The 18244-nt window shown below is 49.5% G+C and overlaps 1 protein-coding gene across 1 annotated transcript in view; it reads right to left on the reverse strand.

The window, feature by feature from the left end:
* Positions 1-18244, reverse strand: part of f5 (coagulation factor V) — a 153474-nt gene that overhangs the window by 50653 nt on the left and 84577 nt on the right. The window lies entirely within an intron of this gene.

Raw genomic sequence — 18244 nt, forward strand, 5'->3', positions numbered from 1 at the left:
TGGAGGGTAGCTAATGTAACCCCACTATTTAAAAGGGAGGTAGAGAGAAATCAGGGAATTATAGATCAGCCAGCCTGACTTTGGTTGTGGGGAAAATTCTAGAGTCGATTATAAAAGATTTAATAGCGGAGCACTTGGAAAACAATGGCAGAATTGGACCGAGTCAGCATGGATTTACAAAAGGGAAATCATGCTTGACAACTCTACTGGAATCCTTCGATGATATAATTAGTAGAGTTGATGAAGGGGAGCTAGTGGGTGCGGCTTATTTGGACTTTCAGGAGGTTTTTGACAAACTCCCACAGAAGAGAATTAAAGTGCATGGGATTAGGGATAATGTATTGAGATGGATAACAAACTGGTTGGCAAACAAGAAACAAAGGGAAGGCATAAATGGGTCATTTTTCAAATCACAGGCACTGATCAGTGGGTGCCGCAGGGATCGGTGCTAGGACCCCAACTATTCACAATATATTTCAATGATTTAGATGAGGGAACTAAATGTAATATGTCCAAATTTGAAGATGACACCAAGCTGGATGGGAGGGTGAGCTGTGAGAAGGATGCAGAGATGCTTCAGCGTGATTTGGACAAGTTGAGTGAGTGGGAAAATACATGTCAGATGCTGTATAATGTGGATAAATGTGAGGTTATCCACTTTGATAGCAAAACCAGGAAGGCAGATTATCTGAATGGCTATTGATTGCCAGAGGGGAATGTGCAGTGAGACCTGGATGTCCTTGTACATCAGTCGCTGAAAGCAACCATGCAGGTGCAGCAGGCAGCGAAGAAATCAAATTGTATGTTGGCCTTCATAGTGAGAGGGTTCGAGTACAGAAGCAGGAATATCTTGCTGCAATTTACAGGGCCTTCGTGACACCACACGTGGAATATTATGTGAAATTTTAGTCTCTATATCTGAGGAAGGACGTTCTTGCCATAGAGGGAGTGCAGCGAGGGTTTACCAGACTGACTCCTGGGATGATGGGACCGACGTATAAGGAGAGATTGAGTTGGTTAGGATTATACTTGCTGGAGTTTAGAAGAATGAGGAGGGAACTCAGAAATCTATAAAATTCTAATAGGACTCAGCAGGGTGGATGCAGGGAGGATCGATGGAGTCCAGAACCAGGTATCACAATCTAAGGTAAACCATTTAGCACGGAGATGACGAGAGATTTCTTTGCCCAGAGAGTGGTCAGCCTGTGGATTTCTCGACCTTAGAAAGCAGCTGGGGCCAAAATATTATCTCATTTCAAGAAGGAGTTAGATATAGCTCTTGGTGCTAAAGGGATCAAAGAATATGAGGGAAAAAGGGGGAACAGGTTACTGGGTTGGATGATCAGCCATGATCATCATGAATGGCTGAACAGACTTGAAGGGCCGAATAGCGTACTCCTGCTCCTGTTTTCTATATTTCCATAAGTGGATTTGACTCCTATTAAAGCTCTGAAGAGAATAGAGAATATAAATCGTCATTATGGAGAAGTAATCAACCCCAGGAGGGATTAACACTTGTTGCATTGAGATCAGAAGATTAAACATGGATACTTATTTAATGCAGCCATTCCTCCATTTCATACTAATCCAATATTTTAGCTGGCAACTTGGGCTGATTGAAGCACCTACGTGCATGCTCCAACCATACAAGTATCTACGCTTCGAAAGTATTTAATTGGTGCTCTGGACATCCAGAGGTCAAAAAAGGTTCTTCATGCAATGCTCTTGCAACTTAGAATGAGTAGACAAAGGTTTGGTTGCAATCCATTTGTGTGGACAACTCAAACTCGTGGGAATTTCAGGTTTCAGAGTTCAATGGAGAATAAACTGTGTTTAAGTGTAATACACGTGTTCCACAAAAGGTAAAGGACAGAATTCTCCTTCTGCCAGGGCAGACGGGTTCCTGCCCTCCATCTCCATGCAGAGCTTGTCTTCATGGCTAGCACCATGCTGCTGGACCCAAGGACCCCCTGTGTCACTGTCGCAGCTCAGTATTACACCTGGGGCTTGGGAGTACGGGGGACCCCTTCATCCCAGTGTCACACACCTGTGTCTACATGGACAGAACTGTGCTGTTCAGCAACTGCAACAAAAGTCTGAAGTTTAAATGGGGGTGGAGTGAGAGATGAGGTGGGGTAAGGGTGTGGCCTAAAGATGACAAGGGCTCTGTGGAAGGAGAGCTGTGCAAGGAGGAAGGGGAAGCACAAGGGCTCACAATGGCCGGCAGAGAGGCATGCAGGTTGATAAGGATGACAAACAATGGCAGGCAGAGGGAAGGCACAGGGGAGGGAAGTCGAAGCCCTGACAAGGCTGCATGAAAATCTCATAAACAAGGGGGTCAAAAGAGATACCGCATCGGTTACTGAAAGGAGATGCACAAAGACTCCAACTGTGTTGTGTTGATGTCCAAGTGGATCATGGGGGCCTTGCAGGTGATGGGCTCAGGTGGAAGATGGTTAAATTGAGGAATGAACTTCTTCTTGAGGCTGCTAACGTTTTCCTCTGGGTTGCTGACATCCTGTCTGGTGAAGACAAGTGGGCTAGAGAGAGTGATACAAGTTTGCTGGACTGATATTTAAATTAAACCCAGTGTTAGGAAAGAGTTAGTGTTCCCCAATGTTCAAGCTAGAATTTGAGCTTTAGTTGTTTAATAGACCTCAAAGATTGTTTGATAGACTGCACATATATATAATGGGATACAGGTGGCACTGTGGTGTTGGATGAGAAGTGATTGTCAACTTGATTGAAGAATTCAAGACTTGTTCTCCAGTTTTTACTATGGAGATACCATCGGAACTAAACAATGGTAGCAGAGAAATGTTCTGTGAGTAAGTAAAAGAAAAGGTTTGCAAACTAAGATTTCTTTGGATCAAACGCTCTGAATTTCAATCTTGAAGAGTGACTGGGATTAGCTTGGAAAGCAAATGGTTGAATCCAAGGTTAGAGTGTCAGGGTATGACTACCCACCATTATTTTCTGAGCATCAACACTACAACCAATGGAAGAATTAAGTTGATGGCAGCATGGCGGCACAGTGGCTGGCACTGCGGCCTCACAACGCCGAAGTCCCAGCTCTGGGTCACTGTGTGGAGTTTGCACATTCTCCCCATGTTTGCGTGGGTTCCGCCCCCAAAACCCAAAAGATATGGAGGGTAGATGGATTGGCTACGCTAAATTGGCCCTTAATTGGAAAAAAAATGAAATTTGTATTCTAAATTTAAAAAAAAGAGAATTATGTAACCACGTGAACAATGGTTACATCCTTGCACAAGAAAAAAAACAAGGAATGGTCCTGGCACCTCCGCTACCAAAAGCAAAATAAGATGCAAAGTATTCTCAGAATCGGATCCGGACCATTTGAACTCAGATGGAAGTTTGGACACATTGTTAGCTTTCATGGATAAGATTTACAAAATGGATTACAGACTAAGCGCTTATGGTTAGATTGTGACAAATTTAGAAAGTCGGAGGATGCCTACAATCAGTGCTGGCGTTCCAGTTACAAATATGCATAGGCTTCGGGTTTTGACATGAGTTAAATTTGCAAAAAGATACAACTTGTCAGCACAAATGTGAGAAGCTCCAAAAAAAAAGTCCCTTGGCAAACATTCCTTCCCAACAGCATTCATGACACAAGTGGGCCGAACGGCGATAAGCCAGATTTTGAAGATCTGACGTTACCAGGCCACAAGCATCAATACGAAAGAAGGTTTACAACTAACAATGACGAGAACAGATATACCTTTAACAACAATTATGGCAGGAGGAAAGAATTGGAAAATGTCAACAGAAATGTCCAGGGTGTGGCCAATCGGTGTTTTAGGTGTGCTTGAAATTCCATTGTGCAACAAACTATCCTAAGAGATGTAGGGCGCGATTCTCCGATAATGAGGCAGAGTGTCCGCGCCGTTGTGAAAGCCGTCGCATTTCACGATGGCACGAAATGGCCTCGGACACGATCAATTCAGGCCCCGTTACGGGGTCAGCAGCGGGGTTCGCGAGAAATGCGGTGGGCGTGGCGCCAGAGCGGCGTCGTCATCGCACGACAACCAGATGATGCCGCGCTGTGTCATTTAAAGTGCGCGATCCGTGCACAGAGGACCCGACTGATGGAGATGGCTGAGCCCCGCCGTGCTGCTCCCAGGTTCAGGGACAGTGATCGGGACACGATGCTGGACGCCGTGGAAGAGCGCAGGGCCATCTTGTGTCCAAGGCGTGGACACCGGAAACCAGCTAGCACTGTGAGGCGCGGCTGGTGTGAGGTGGGCACTGCGGTAAGCGCTGTGGGACACACCCCCCGGTCTGGAGAACAGGGCTGCAAGAAGCTCCATGTCCTCATGAGGGCTGCCAGGGTAAGTACTCCAAGGGGTCCCCCAGGCCCCCCCCCCCCCACCCAATGCCCTCCATCACGTATTGTGTCTCCCCCTCTGCCCACGCAGGGGGGTGGGGGATACCACGTTGTACCCGACCCACCCCCCTGAGAGCTGCCAAGGTGTGGTGGCAAGGGCCCTCCCACCAAGTCATAATGGTGATAACATCCGTGCGTCTTGATGGTGACCGCCTAACTCTGATGCTTTCTCTCCCCCCCCCCCCCCCCCCCCCCCCCCCCTCCGCAGGACAAGACAGCTCACAACATTCGTGAGCGTTCAAGAACCGGAGGGGTATCACCTGTGCTGCACCCCCTCACCGTCCATGAACAGAGGGCTCTGGACCTCGCTAGGGGAGCCGCCACCCAGGAGGTAGCGCTATGCCAGGTCGGGGGCTCAGGAACAAGTGAGACTCCCCTGCCTGGCTACACCCCCTCAGCCTGCCACCTCCTACCCCCCTCACACTGCACCCCCTACCCCTGCCCCCAAGCCCCCCCCTTTCAACCCACCCCATGACATTGCACCCACTCACAATGCCCCCCCACTCCCCCGACACTGCACCCACTCACAATGCCCCCCCCACCCCCTAACCCCCCCGACACTGCACCCACTCACAATGTCACCCCCACCGCCCGACATTGCACCCACTCACAATGCCCCCCCACCCCCAACCCCCGACACAGCACCCACTCACAATGTCCCCCCACCACCCCCTAATCCCCCCGACACTGCACCCACTCACAATGCCCCGCCCTGACACTGTACCCACTCACAATGCCCCCCCCACCCCCTAACCCCCCCGACACTGCACCCACTCACAATGTCCCCCCCCCCCCCCCCCCCCGACACTGCACCCACTCACAATGCCCCCCCCCCCCCCAACCCCTCACAGGAATTACGCACTTCCTGAGCTCCATCGCTGGGAACGTTCAGACCCTGGTCGATTCCACAGCAGACCTCCAGGACTGGCAGCGCCAGGTGCCGGTGGTGCCATGGCGCATGTTTCCCCGGGCACCACTGTCCCATAGTGAGGCCCGGGGGCCACTGGCGCACACGTGCATCATCTTCATGCATGGGAGAATCGCACCCATAATCGGGTGTTTGAAACCAAATACAAGATGGAAGACTCTGAAGAGGAAGAGTTAACCGTTAACATTGTATCTTGACCAAAGAGAAGGCATCATCTTGGTAACGAGAAGTTTCAGTCCAGAGATAAATTTGCTAGTTGCTGGGTCCTTCCCGTTAACCCATTTTAGACAGCAGATGTACATCTACAGTATGTGGAATAGATTGATTGAAATGTTATATGGACTATTAAGTGACAAAGATCATAACAAAGTTAAGGAATTTGAGAGTTCCCCGAGTTTCAGATTTGAGGATGGTAATACCTTCAAATCACTGAAAAGAGTAACAAATCCTTGTAAACTCACCAGAAAGAATAATTTTATTAGCATGGATGGCGTATCCAGCAAAATAACTTTACTACTGAGTCGACCATTAATGAAGAAAGCATATAATCTTCACATGGAAAACGGAAAGACCATCGTATTTGGAAAAACTGCGGACTTACATAGTCGGGACATTATTTTATTTTGTGAATAAATTTTTTTTGTAAAGAAATTAAGGAAGTGCTGTTTGCATCAGAGAACAAGAGACTAGAAAACAAAAACGTGATTGTGTTAAAGTTGCATCGGCAATTTGCTCACCCATCTTCCCAAAGATTAAAACTTTGCTCAGGTATAAGAGATGCAGAACATACCAAACTTGTGGAATAGATAAGTGATAGATGTAATATATGAAAGAAATGCAGAAGAACATCATCGCGACCCATAGTGAGGATGCCCTGAGCGGGAGATTTTAATGAAGTTATGGCGTTGAATCTTAAGGTGTGGGATAAAGAAAAGAACATTTTCATTTTACACTTTGTAGACTTGGCAATCAACAATTGTACATAGTAAATAAAATAAGTGTGGAGAGAATGGAAAAATAGATAGGGATTGGACTGGGGCAACCGGCCCATTTAGTAACAGGGTGTGCAAGAGAAAGCATGCTGTGATAGATGAAATTCTTTGTAAATTTTTGGCAGATAAGCTAAATTGTAAATTAACTTCGGCTTTAGCATGGTCCGTTCATGCAAATAATTCACTGCAGGTACTTGGGGGGCAAGGTCAGTTCATATCAGTAATTTCTGGGAGAAATCCCGTCACTCATGAATGATCATCCTCCAGCTTAGGAGGGGACAATGATTAGCTCTATCTTTTCAGAGCATTTGAATGCACAGTACGAGGGCCATGCGAGCAGTCCTTAAAGCAGAAATCTCAAAACAAATTTAGAGAGCTTTGAGGCACAATGTACGGCCATCGGAAACTATCCTCAGACGAGGAGACATTGCATACGAGAAGCAGGAAAATGCTGGAAAATCTCAGCAGGTCTGGCAGTATCTGTAGGGAGAGAAATGAACCCTAGGGTTTCAGATTCCAGCATCCGCAGCAATATGCTTTTATACTGTGAAAGAGATTGATTTAAGGAGTGGCTAGGTCCAGTAAAGGTTACAGGTACAGATGGTAGAATAATCATTTTGCAGCATGGAAATCAGATTGTTCAGGTACACGCATCAAAATTAGAGGGCAGATTACAAGTTTGCAGATTCAAAAGTGGTTATTGAAAGTGCTGAGGAACCAGTTACTTCTCACACATGCGTGCTAGAAAATTAGGGGGACCAGACTGGGGACATTTACAGGGGGCGCAATTCTCCGAGCCCGGCGCCGAGCCGGAGAATCGGCACAACCGTGCCACGCCGCCCCGACGCCGGCACGCGATTCTCCGAGGTGCGGAGAATCGGCAGCATTTGCGCCGGCGTGTTTGGCGCGGCGCTGGTGGCGGGCCACTGTATGCAGAGGGCCGCGATTCTCTGGCCTGGATGGGCCCAGCGGCCGGGCAGAAAACGCACAGTCCCGCCAGCGCCGTCCACACCTGGTCGCTGCAGGCGCGAAGGTTCGGGGGGGGCGGCCTGTGAGGGGGGGGGGGGGGAGTCCGTCCCCGGGGAGGGGGGGGCGTCTGATGGGGTCTGGTCCGCGATTGGGGCCCTCCCCCCCGTCCTACTTTGTTGCGCGGCCGTCCCCTGAACCCCCACGCCATGTTCCATGTTGCCTACTTTGTTGCGCGGGTTGGCGCGGCCCACCTGCCCATTTGGCGCCGGGAAGGGCGGATGGAGCACGCTGTGCTCCAGGGGGCCAGAATCGGTAGTCCCCGCGCCCGATTCGCTCTGTCGTGAAACGCGACGGCATTCACGACGGCGCAAACACTCTGTCTCCATTTCGGAAAATCGCGCCCAGGGTTTCTGAAGAGGGACACAGTAATTCTGAGGAACCGGATGAGGCTAATCGTCCCATGGACAACTGCCAAAGGTTGGCACTAAAATGACATACTTGCCAGAAGGAGCCAGTTAATGGAAGGGTACAACTACCATTGGCAGAGCAGGGAAGGCCACCGGGAAAATGCTATGATGATCCTGGACCAGACCCCAATAGTTGCTATGATACCGAACAGAAACCCCAATATTTAATTTAATTTGAAAGACTGTGAGGAAAGAATACTCCACTCCAAGGTGATTCCATGTACAAATAGGGAGATGGGATATTAAAACAAAATGTATTAAACTAGCTTTAACTTCATGAAGAAAATAGCTTACAATTACTAGTGAAACGATGCTTAACAATAAAACAAAACTCTTTATCACCTAACTAATATCTTTTAATCTCCAATCAGGCAAATCCACCTGATGTCAAAACCCGCTTTTAAATACAGTTATCAGACACAGGGGCCGCGATTCTCCGCTCCCCACGCCGGGTGGGAGAATTGCGGGAGGGCCGGGCGAATCATGACACGCCGCCCTGGCACCCTCCACAATTCTCCCACCCCCCCCAAAAATGGCGTGTCGCGATTTTCGACACGCCGCTCAGAGAATCGCCGTTTTTCCCGGCGACCGGCGATTCTCCGGCCTGGATGGGCCGAGCGGCCTGACGAACCCGACCGGTTCACGCCGGCGCCAAGCACACCTGGTCGCTGCTGTCGTAAACAGCGCGCGACAGGTAAGTGTTAGGCCTGTGGGGTGCGGAGGGAGGATCGAGCACCACGGGCATGCTCATGAGGTGACTGGCTCGCGATCGGTGCCCACCGGTCGTCGGGCTGGCGTCTCTAAGAGACGCACTCTTTCCCCTCCGCCGCCCCGCAAGATCAAGCCACCATGTCTTGCGGGGGCAGCGGAAGGGAAGATGGCAACCGCGCAAGCGTCAAGGTCGGGCGTTCGGGATTCACAAACCGCCGCTCCTAGCCCCCTGGGGGGGGGGGGGGGGGGGAGAATATGGGGTGAAATTCTCCCAAAGGGAGACTGAGTGCCGATGCCGGAGTGAAACCCGGAGTGTTTCACTCCGGCGTCGGAGGCCGCTCCTCGCCCCCTATTCCCCCCCCCCCCCTATTCCCCCCCCCCCCTCGGGGGGCTAGGAGCGGCATTGCGGGAAACTCGGCTGCTGGGCCTTGACGCTTGCGTCAAAGCGGCGCGCCGAGAATGACTCAGTCGGCGGCGCCCAAGTGATGTCAGCCGCGCATGCGCAGGTTGGCCGGCTCCAACCCGCGCATGCGCGGTTGCCGACTTCCCCTCCACTGCCCCACAAGACGTGGCGGCTTGATCTTGCTGGGCGGCGGAGGGGAAAGAGTGCGTCTCTTAGAGACGCCAGCCCGACGGTCGGATCGCAGGCCAGTCCCCTCACGAGCATGCCCGTGGTGCTCGATCCTCTCTCCGCCCCCCCCACAGGCCCCACACTTACCTGTCGCGCGATGTTCACGTCGGCAGCGACCAGGTGTGGTTGCCGCCGGCGTGAACCCGTCGGGGTCATCAGGCCGCTCTGCCCATCCGGGCCAGAGAATCACCGGTCGCTGGGAAAAACGGCGAGCGGCGATTCTCCGAGTGGCGTGTCGAAAAATGCGACACGCCATTTTGGGGGGGGGGGTTGGGAGAATCGTGGGGGTGCCAGAGCGGCGTGGCATGATTCACCCGGCCCTCCCGTGATTCTCCCACCCGGGAAGTGGAGAATCGCGCCCAGGGTGCGAGGAGCGGCCTCCGACGCCGGAGTGAAACACTCCGGGTTTCACTCCGGCGTCAGCACTCAGTCTCCCGTTGGGGGAATCGCGCCCAGGGTACCTGCTGTACACTTTTTTAAAAAATATTTTTATTCGCCTCCTTTTTCACTTTTTCTCCTGAATTTACACCCACCAACACTAAACAATAATCAGCAACAAATATGTCAATCCCCATGAAAGCAAATTACTGCGGATGCTGGAATCTGAAACGAAAGGGAAAATGCTGGAAAATCTCAGCAGGTCTGTCAAAGCTCGACAAAGAGTCATCGGACTCAAAACGTTAGCTCTTTTCTCTCCTTACAGATGCTGCCAGACCTGCTGAGATTTTCCAGCATTGTCCCTTTCATGTCAATCCCCATAACAATAACAATGATCCCATCCTCCCACCAACCCCCAAACATCAGCCCGCATGTTTACATAAACAAATGACAAAAAGAAATCAGGGATTACCCATAGTCATCCTTAATACACACAGCCCCCTTCCCCCTCCAGCCCTCCCACTCGCCCCCCCCCCCCCCCAACTAATGTTCAATGTAATCCTGTTCTTGAAAGTGCATAATGAATAATGCCCATGACTTGTAGAACACCTCCAAGTTTCCCCTCAGTTCAAACGTAACCTTCTCAAGGGTCAAGTATTCCAACAGGTCCCCCCTCGCCACGCCAGGGCACAGGGTGGAGAGGCCGCTCTCCATCCCAGCAGGATCCACCTTCGGGCGATCAACGAGGTGAAGGCTATGATATCTGCCTCCGCACCCATTTCCAACCCTGGCTGATCCGCCACCCCAAATATGGCCACCCGGGGCCTGGGTCCAGTTTCACGTGCACCACCTTGGAAATTACCCTAAAAACCTCCTTCCAGCAATCCTCTATCTTTGGACAGGACCAAAACATACGAACGTAATTAGCGGGGCCCCCTCGCAACGCTTGCACACATCTTCTACTCCTTTAAGAATCGGCTCATCCTCGCCCTCGTGAGGTGTGGTCTGTATACCACCTTCAGCTGTATCAGCCCCAAACTCGTGCACGAGGTGGAGGCATTCACTCGCTGGAGCACCTCATACCAGAACCGCTTCTCCATATCCTCTCCCAACTCTTCCTCACAATTTGCTTTGATCCCTTCCAGTGGTGCCTTATCATCTTCAAAAATAGCTCCGTACACCGCTGACAGTACCCCCTTCTCCAGTCCCCCTGTCGTCAGCACCTCCTCCAGCAATGTGGAGGCCGGTTCCTCCGGGAATCTCTATATCTCCTTCCTGGCAAAATCCCGAGCCTGCATGTATCTAAACATTTCTCCCTGCTCTTGCCCATGCTTCGCTTCCAGCTCCCTCAATCCTGCAAACCGACCCCCACGAAACAAATCTTTTACAGTCTTAATCCCCTTCTCCTCCCATTTCCAAAAACTTCCATCCCACTTCCCTGGCTCAAATCTGTGGTTCCCCCGAATCGCCATTTCCCTTGACCCTGCCCCCAACCCGAAGTGTTGGTGAAACTGCCTCCAGATTTTCAATGAAGCTATTATTACCGGACTCCCTGAGTATTTCCCCGGGGCTATCGGGAGTGGTGCTGTTGCTAGTGCTTTCAGCCTCGACCCCCTGCACGAACTCTCTTCCATTCTGACCCACTGGGAATCAACCCCTCTGACCCAGCTCCGCACCTTCTCCACAGTCGCCGCCCAGTAGTAGTACATCAGGTTCGGGAGACCCAAACCCCCTGCCTGCCTTCCCCTCTGTAGCAGCACCTTTCTCACTCTGGCCACCTTCCCTCCCCATATGAACGAGGTAATCCTTCCCTCAATCTCCCTGAAAAAAGCAGGAAAATCGGTAGGCATTGAAAAATAAACAGAAATCGCAGCAATATGTTCATTTTAACCGCCTGTACCCAACCCGCCAGTGACAGAGGGAGATCATCCCAGCTTGCCAGATCAGCTTTCACTCTCCCCACCAAACTAGAAATGTTGTATCTGCAGAGCCCCCCAACTCCTGGGCAACCTGCACCCCCCCAGATACCTAAAGTGAGTCCCTGCCCTACGGAATGGCACCCCCCTCCCCCCACCCCTGCCCCCACTCCCGGCCGAGACACCACAAAATACTCACTCTTGTCCAGGTTCAGCTTGTACCCAGAGAAAGACCCAAATACTCACAGTAGCTCTTTTTCAGTGTGGTCTTTTACGACTGAAAAATCGGCATCAAACCCTCACCGATTCTGGTACCAGTGAGAAACTAGCACCGGCGCCAACTGAAACTCCCGCCGCCCGTGCCGAAAACGGCCGGAGACTAATGCCAGGCTGGTAGACGAGGTTTTGAACAAACCTTGGATGACCACGATGTATGGTGTTATTGAAAATATGGAAAGATGTGTCATTTGAAACATGGAAGTCTGGCAATATCTGGTCTGAGTTAAACATGAGAGGATACAGGGCAAGATCCCACAAAGGGTTAATAGCAGCTGCAAAGATCAGGATTATAAAATGCATATTCCATCGCCTAAACAAACAAAACAGGATTTTTGTATGAAGCTAAAAACAATGGCTCACACCTTCATTGAAATTAAGTATCTTCGTAAGCATCTGGAAAAGCATGGATGAGGGTTTCAGTTGAGCTAAGTGATGAATGTAAACCTTTCAAGTTATAACCAAGTGGATTTTTAGCATTACGTTAAAAGCGATGTTTCACACCTTCATTGAAATTAACTATCTTATTAAGCAGCTGGAAAGGAAAGGATGAGGTCCAGTTGTATTTGGTGACAATTCTAGGTGTGAAGTTCTGCCGATATCAGGTAAATTAAAGAAAATTGGAGACAACCTGTCTACGAGAAACATAATTTAAAGCTGAAATCAAAGTCAAAATTATGAGCTGGGGACACAATTGGAAAATAAAACTATCGAAATGACAGGAACCAAACCAAAATTCACACCTCTATTGAAATCAAAGCATTTTGGAATATCACAAAGGAACTTTGAACATCACAAAGGAAACAATGTAATCAGAGACCTGAGAGGTGAGGTTATGTCAAAATGAATACTTAGTTGTATTAGAATGTTTAGATCAAAGATACTTTTTACAATCAAAGTGAAATAACAGTTACTTTACAGTAAAGTCATAAAAACTTAATAACTGTTAGAAAGAGAATATAAACCCAGAAACGAGAGCAGAACTACCAGAACTCAGAGAAAAGGAACAAGAGAAGCAGAGTCAGCTTACAGCCAGCTTGGTCTTGGGAAAGATAAGACATAGCAGCCGAGCTAAAACAGCTAATACATCTAAGGAAGACTAGAGTTTAAAGAGGAGGCAGAGTCAGCTCAGAGATGGCCAGCTCTCATAGCTCAGTACATGGGATTGACAAGACCTAGCAACTGAGCTAACCAGCGAATACATCTAAAGAAGAACAGACTTTAAAGAAGATTGATTGTCAAGTTGGGCCTGAAGGTCCCTTCAATCAACCAGAAGGATCCAGAAGCAAGATCTTTTTACCTTTCTGTAAAAAAAGTGATTGCAGCTTTTAAAATAAAAAAATATAATAATAAAATAACTTAATTTAACCTGAAACAGTGGTTATTCCTAAGTCTACTTTACTTACTTAGCAATGCAGGACCCAAGATCGATGCTACTAAGTGGTAAGTAGATGAAATCTTCGGTGAAGGTATGGGTTATACCGGGGGATAACTTGAAAATATAGTTTGACCTAAATAGCACCCACCGAAGCCTGCATCGGAGTCAGGGAGTGAGAATCCCTGTTCACCATTTAGAATGTCGGCCCTTTTTGGTAGAGGGGGATTTCTAAGAATAGTGGTGAGTTTTCAACAATAATGGGTAGATACACTTACAGCAGGAAATAAAGATCGTCTTGGCTCTGTCAGCCACAAATGCTTGGGAATGTCAGCTCATAGATATTAAAGCTGCTTTCTTGCAGGGACATCAGCTTCAAAGAGAAATTTGGCTTTGTCCTCCGAAAGAGCAGCCAAACACAGAAAGGGTACTCTGGAAGTTATAATATGGATATGGATTGAATGACATGTCTAGAGTTCAGTCTTTGAGATTTGCATGTCACTTTACATCAGCTGCCTTACTTTGAGAATAGTAACCCAATAACACAAGGGCAGCACGGTAGCCTTGTGGATAGCACAATCGCTTCACAGCTCCAGGGTCCCAGGTTCGATTCCGGCTTGGGTCACTGTCTGTGCGGAGTCTGCACATCCTCCCCGTGTGTGCGTGGGTTTCCTCCGGGTGCTCCGGTTTCCTCCCACAGTCCAAAGATGTGCGGGTTAGGTGGATTGGCCATGATAAATTGCCCTTAGTATCCAAAATTGCCCTTAGTGTTGGGTGGGGTTACTGGGTTATGGGGATAGGGTGGAGGTGTTGACCTTGGATAGGGGGTAGGGTGCTCTTTCCAAGAGCCGGTGCAGACTCGATGGGCCGAATGGCCTCCTTCTGCACTGTAAATTCTATGTAATCTATGTAATTACTCGTGATAGAGCCTCACAAAAGGATACCCCAGAGTTTAATTGGGCAGCTGAATTGGTTAGGTAGACAAATAAGACTGTATGCCAGATTGGATGTATAGAACTATGCACCCAAATGAATGATCCCAAAGTTGAAGAAATTGTTCAAGCAAACAAAACATTAGCAAAAATAAACTTGGAGAATTACGTATTAAAATTCCCATCTTTACGTGTTATTATACAACTGAAACTAATTGTTTATAGTGATGCTTGGTCTGCTAATCCCTGTGATGGCTTTTCGAGTGAGGGAGGTTTTATAATTTTTCTCCTGGGGCATGAGAAACGAAAAAGATATGAGGAATGGCTAAAAGTACTTTGGCAGGGGAGACTGCAGAGAAAGTACAGTGGAACAGAATATGAGGGCAGATATGGGAGTGATTCTCCCAAAAAATATCCAAGTTCATTTGTGGCATATTTTTCAGGGAGTTTCTGGCGAGTCCCCACCGCTACCCAATGACACTTTAGTCACTTTCTGGGCCCTGGGGCATTTCTCACCGGTTTAACCCACACTTAGAATTTTTTTTAGTATTGGGGAGCTGAACTCCGAGATTGGGCCGCCATTTTAAAAGGGTGCCCCGATTTCTGAGTGAATATGTGGGCCCCCATACCCCCACTCATGGGCAACTTCACCCCCCACACACAGGGACACTACCCCACACCTCCCAAGTGACGACATACCGCTATGGTGTCCATGGGGTACCCTCTCGTCAGACATCCCCAAGCCCCCTTACAGCACCCCGTCCCTTCTAGGACCCCCACCTGACCCCCCCGCCCCCCAACCTCCTGGAATCCCCAGCTTACCTGCCCTGCACATCCCCACCCTTCAAACCACCCTCCATTCATGGGCATGACCCCCCCCCCCCTTGGGTCCTGACCCCTGGCAGTGCCACCCTGGCACCCAGACACCCTTGCGCTTGGAAGTGGAAGAATGGCAGTGCCAAAGTGCCAGCTGGGTAGTGCCAAGGTGCCCACCCGGGTGCCTTTTCGCTTGGCCCACGTTCTTGTGGACCAGCACTGATCGGTGCCGGCAGCAGCCTCCCTGGGGAGGCCAGAGAATCAAGGGAGACCGGTGTATCCGGGTGAGCAGACCTTAAGTACTTCTGCGAGCGTGATTTGGCCGTGCCTCTTTTGGGCGGAATTCCAAATCCATTGCCTCATGAGACTTGGATGAATCCTGCGAGGCATGGAGGTTGCCGGGAAGCCCGCGAATGGTCTCTCCTGAGTTTCTCCGGCAGCTTTGTGCACGAGCGAGAGCACAACGCGGCCAGAGAATCGCGCCCTATATATTTTTTTTAAACGGGGGGTAATAGGGAGCATTTATTGGATAAAAGAAAACATATACATTTGTCTTATGGTAATTTACATCAAAGATTTTTGTTTACTGGGGGGAAATCAATTAGGGAAGAGTTAATGCTCTCCAAAGCTTAAGTCAGAATTGGAGCTTTAATTGTTTTACAGACCGCACTGATTGTTTGATAGACTGGACATAAGAAAAGTGATTGTAAAACACATTTGGGCATGATGTTGCCAAAAGGGATCAAAGTCCCCGAGCGAGCACATTTAGCCGTGTGTTTTCTGGCACTCGCAGTGCTGAGAAACAGGTGGCTATTCAACGGGACTCATGTTCAATAAGGGGCCTAAACGGGGAATGCGCGGCCGAGGCTGCACATAGCCCTGTTTCTTTACAATAGGGAGCTCAACTCGTTGGAATGCCCCGTTGTAGCGAGAGATCGGGATGTCATTTTAAATGAAGTCCGGATCTCTGAGGTCCACAAAGAAAATCCCTGACCTCCCTAGCCATTCCGTCTGGTCCCCGTTTTTGAGGACCAGTAGCAAACGTCACTCGCCCAAGGGCCCTGAGATGATGGGATTAAATTCCAAAGCCTCATGTACCTTGGGAATCTGTAAGACTTACTACCTCGCTCTAATATGTACATTTGCCAAAAACTGCTGGCCCGCCAAGAGAGTCAGAAGGGAACTGGCTTGTGCATAATTAATGGGGCTCCAAGCACCAAATCTGGCACGGTTCCCATTATTCTGGTCGGAAGGACTGGCACCAGAGTTGCCTGCGACAGTACTTAGTCTCAAAATGGAGAATTCCACCCAATGCAAAAAGAATTTTAAAATACACTGATAAATAATTTAACAGCAGCACCAAGCGGTGCACATGAATGGAATTTACTTATTTTATTTTTCTTCCTAAGGGAGAGAGTAGTGCGAACAATTGGATTTTGAATTGGAAGGAGATCTATTTTGAGGCCTCTCAGAGTCACATGTAGACAACTGTTTTTCTTTTTAAAAAAGTTTTCAAATTAAGGGCAGCCACCCTGCACCTATGGGTGCATCCACCTATCCTGCATGTCTTTGGGTTGTGGAGGTGAGAGCCACACGAGGAGATAGGAGGAGAATGTGCGAAATCCACACGGTTAGTGACCTGGGGCTGGGATTGAACCCAGCCGGATCCACGGCGCCATGAGGCGGCAGTGCTAACCAATGTGCCAGCATGCCGCCCCTGACACTATTTTTCTTAATCTACATCAATAATCTAGACTTGGCCTTGGACAATTTAAAAATTGTGGATGACACAAAACTTGGAAGTTTCATGTGAGGAGAATATAGATAAACTTCAAGGCTCGTGGTAAATTAAATTTCATGCAGGAAATGTGAAGTGACACATTTTGGTAGGTAGAATGCGGAGAGGCAATACAATATGAAGGATGAAATTTTAAAGAGGGTACATGAGTAGAGGGAACTGCGGATACATATACACAAATAATTGAAGAGAGCAGAGCAGGTTGAAAAAGTGGTTAACGAGAGGACATTAGACTTTATCAATAGAGGCAAAGAGAGCAAAACTAAGCAAGTTATGATAAATCTTTTTAAAAAAAATAAACACTGGTGAAGCCTCAACTGAAGTATTGGGCATGATTCTCCGGCCGCATTGCGCTCAAGGGAGTGCACAGCCTCCCTGGTTGTGGTAGGTGAATGCTGGGAAAGCCCTCCAACGAGCCTCCCGACAGGCTCCGTGTGGTTCACTGGAGACCCGCGAGGCGACGGAGTCCGAATCCCGCCCCAAATGGGCAGGACCAAATGACGCTTGCGGAAGTAGGTCATAGGCCTATTTACAACCTACCTGCCCGGGACCCATCAGCCTCCCTCGATTCTTCGGCCTCTCCAGGGAGGTTGCAGCCGGACACCGACCAGTGCTGGTCCACACAAACGTGGATCAGGTGGAAAGGCACGGATGGGATCTCCCGGGCCATCGGACACCTCTGGGTGGTCAGGGCAAGTGCAGGGTGGCTCCCTGACCCTCCCCCTGTGGCACCTTGGCGCTGCCCATCTAGCACCTTGGTGCTGCCACCCTGGCACTGCCCAGATAACCGGATGGTACTGTCAAGTCAGCAGGAACAGTGCCTGGGTGCCAGGGTGGCAGTGCAAGGGTGCCAGAGTATCAGAGTGGCACTGCCAAGGGTCGGGGTGAAGGGGGCCATGCCCATGAAATTAGGTTGGAGGGGGGATTTGAAGGGTGGGGGAGTGCGGGACAGGTAAGTAGGGGCCTCCGGGAGGTTGGGGGGGTGATGGGTGAGGGTCCTAGAAGGGAGGGGGTGCTGTAAGGGGGCTCCCCCAGGACCCCATCGTGGGGTGTCCTCACTTGGGGGTTGTGGGGTAGTGTCAAAGTGTGTGGGGGGGATGACATCGCCCGTGGGCGGGTGGTGTGGGAACCCAGAAGCTCACAGAGATCGGGGCACCCTTCCAAAATGGCAGCCCAGATCAGGGCACCCTTTCAAAATGGTGGCCCGATCTCGGATTTCAGTTACCCAGTGCGAAAAAAAATTCTAAGTGTGGGATAAACCAGGGCCCAAAACAGGGCTAAGTGTCATTGAATAGCGGTGGGGAACTCGCCAACAGAGCCGGCAGGAAACTCCCTGAAAAACCCGCCACACGTGAACTTAAGAAGCTTTTTTGAGAGAATCGCGCTCATTGTATTTCATTCTAGGCACTGCGCTTCAGGTAAAGTTGCCATAGATCCTATTAACTATCAGGCTGTATTCCCCTTCAAGGGGGAGAGTAGACTGGTGGTGATTTGAGGATCACTAAACCACAGGCAAAGGATAAGGTTGAACAAGCGGGGCCTTCATGAATAACCTCATGAATTATTGGAATTGAACCTTCACTGCTGGTCTTGCTCTGCATCACAAACCAGCTGTCTAGCCAACCGAGCTAAACCAGGCACTATGCT

This window comes from Scyliorhinus canicula, chromosome 7, assembly GCF_902713615.1.
Source record: "Scyliorhinus canicula chromosome 7, sScyCan1.1, whole genome shotgun sequence".
Taxonomy (NCBI): domain Eukaryota; kingdom Metazoa; phylum Chordata; class Chondrichthyes; order Carcharhiniformes; family Scyliorhinidae; genus Scyliorhinus; species Scyliorhinus canicula.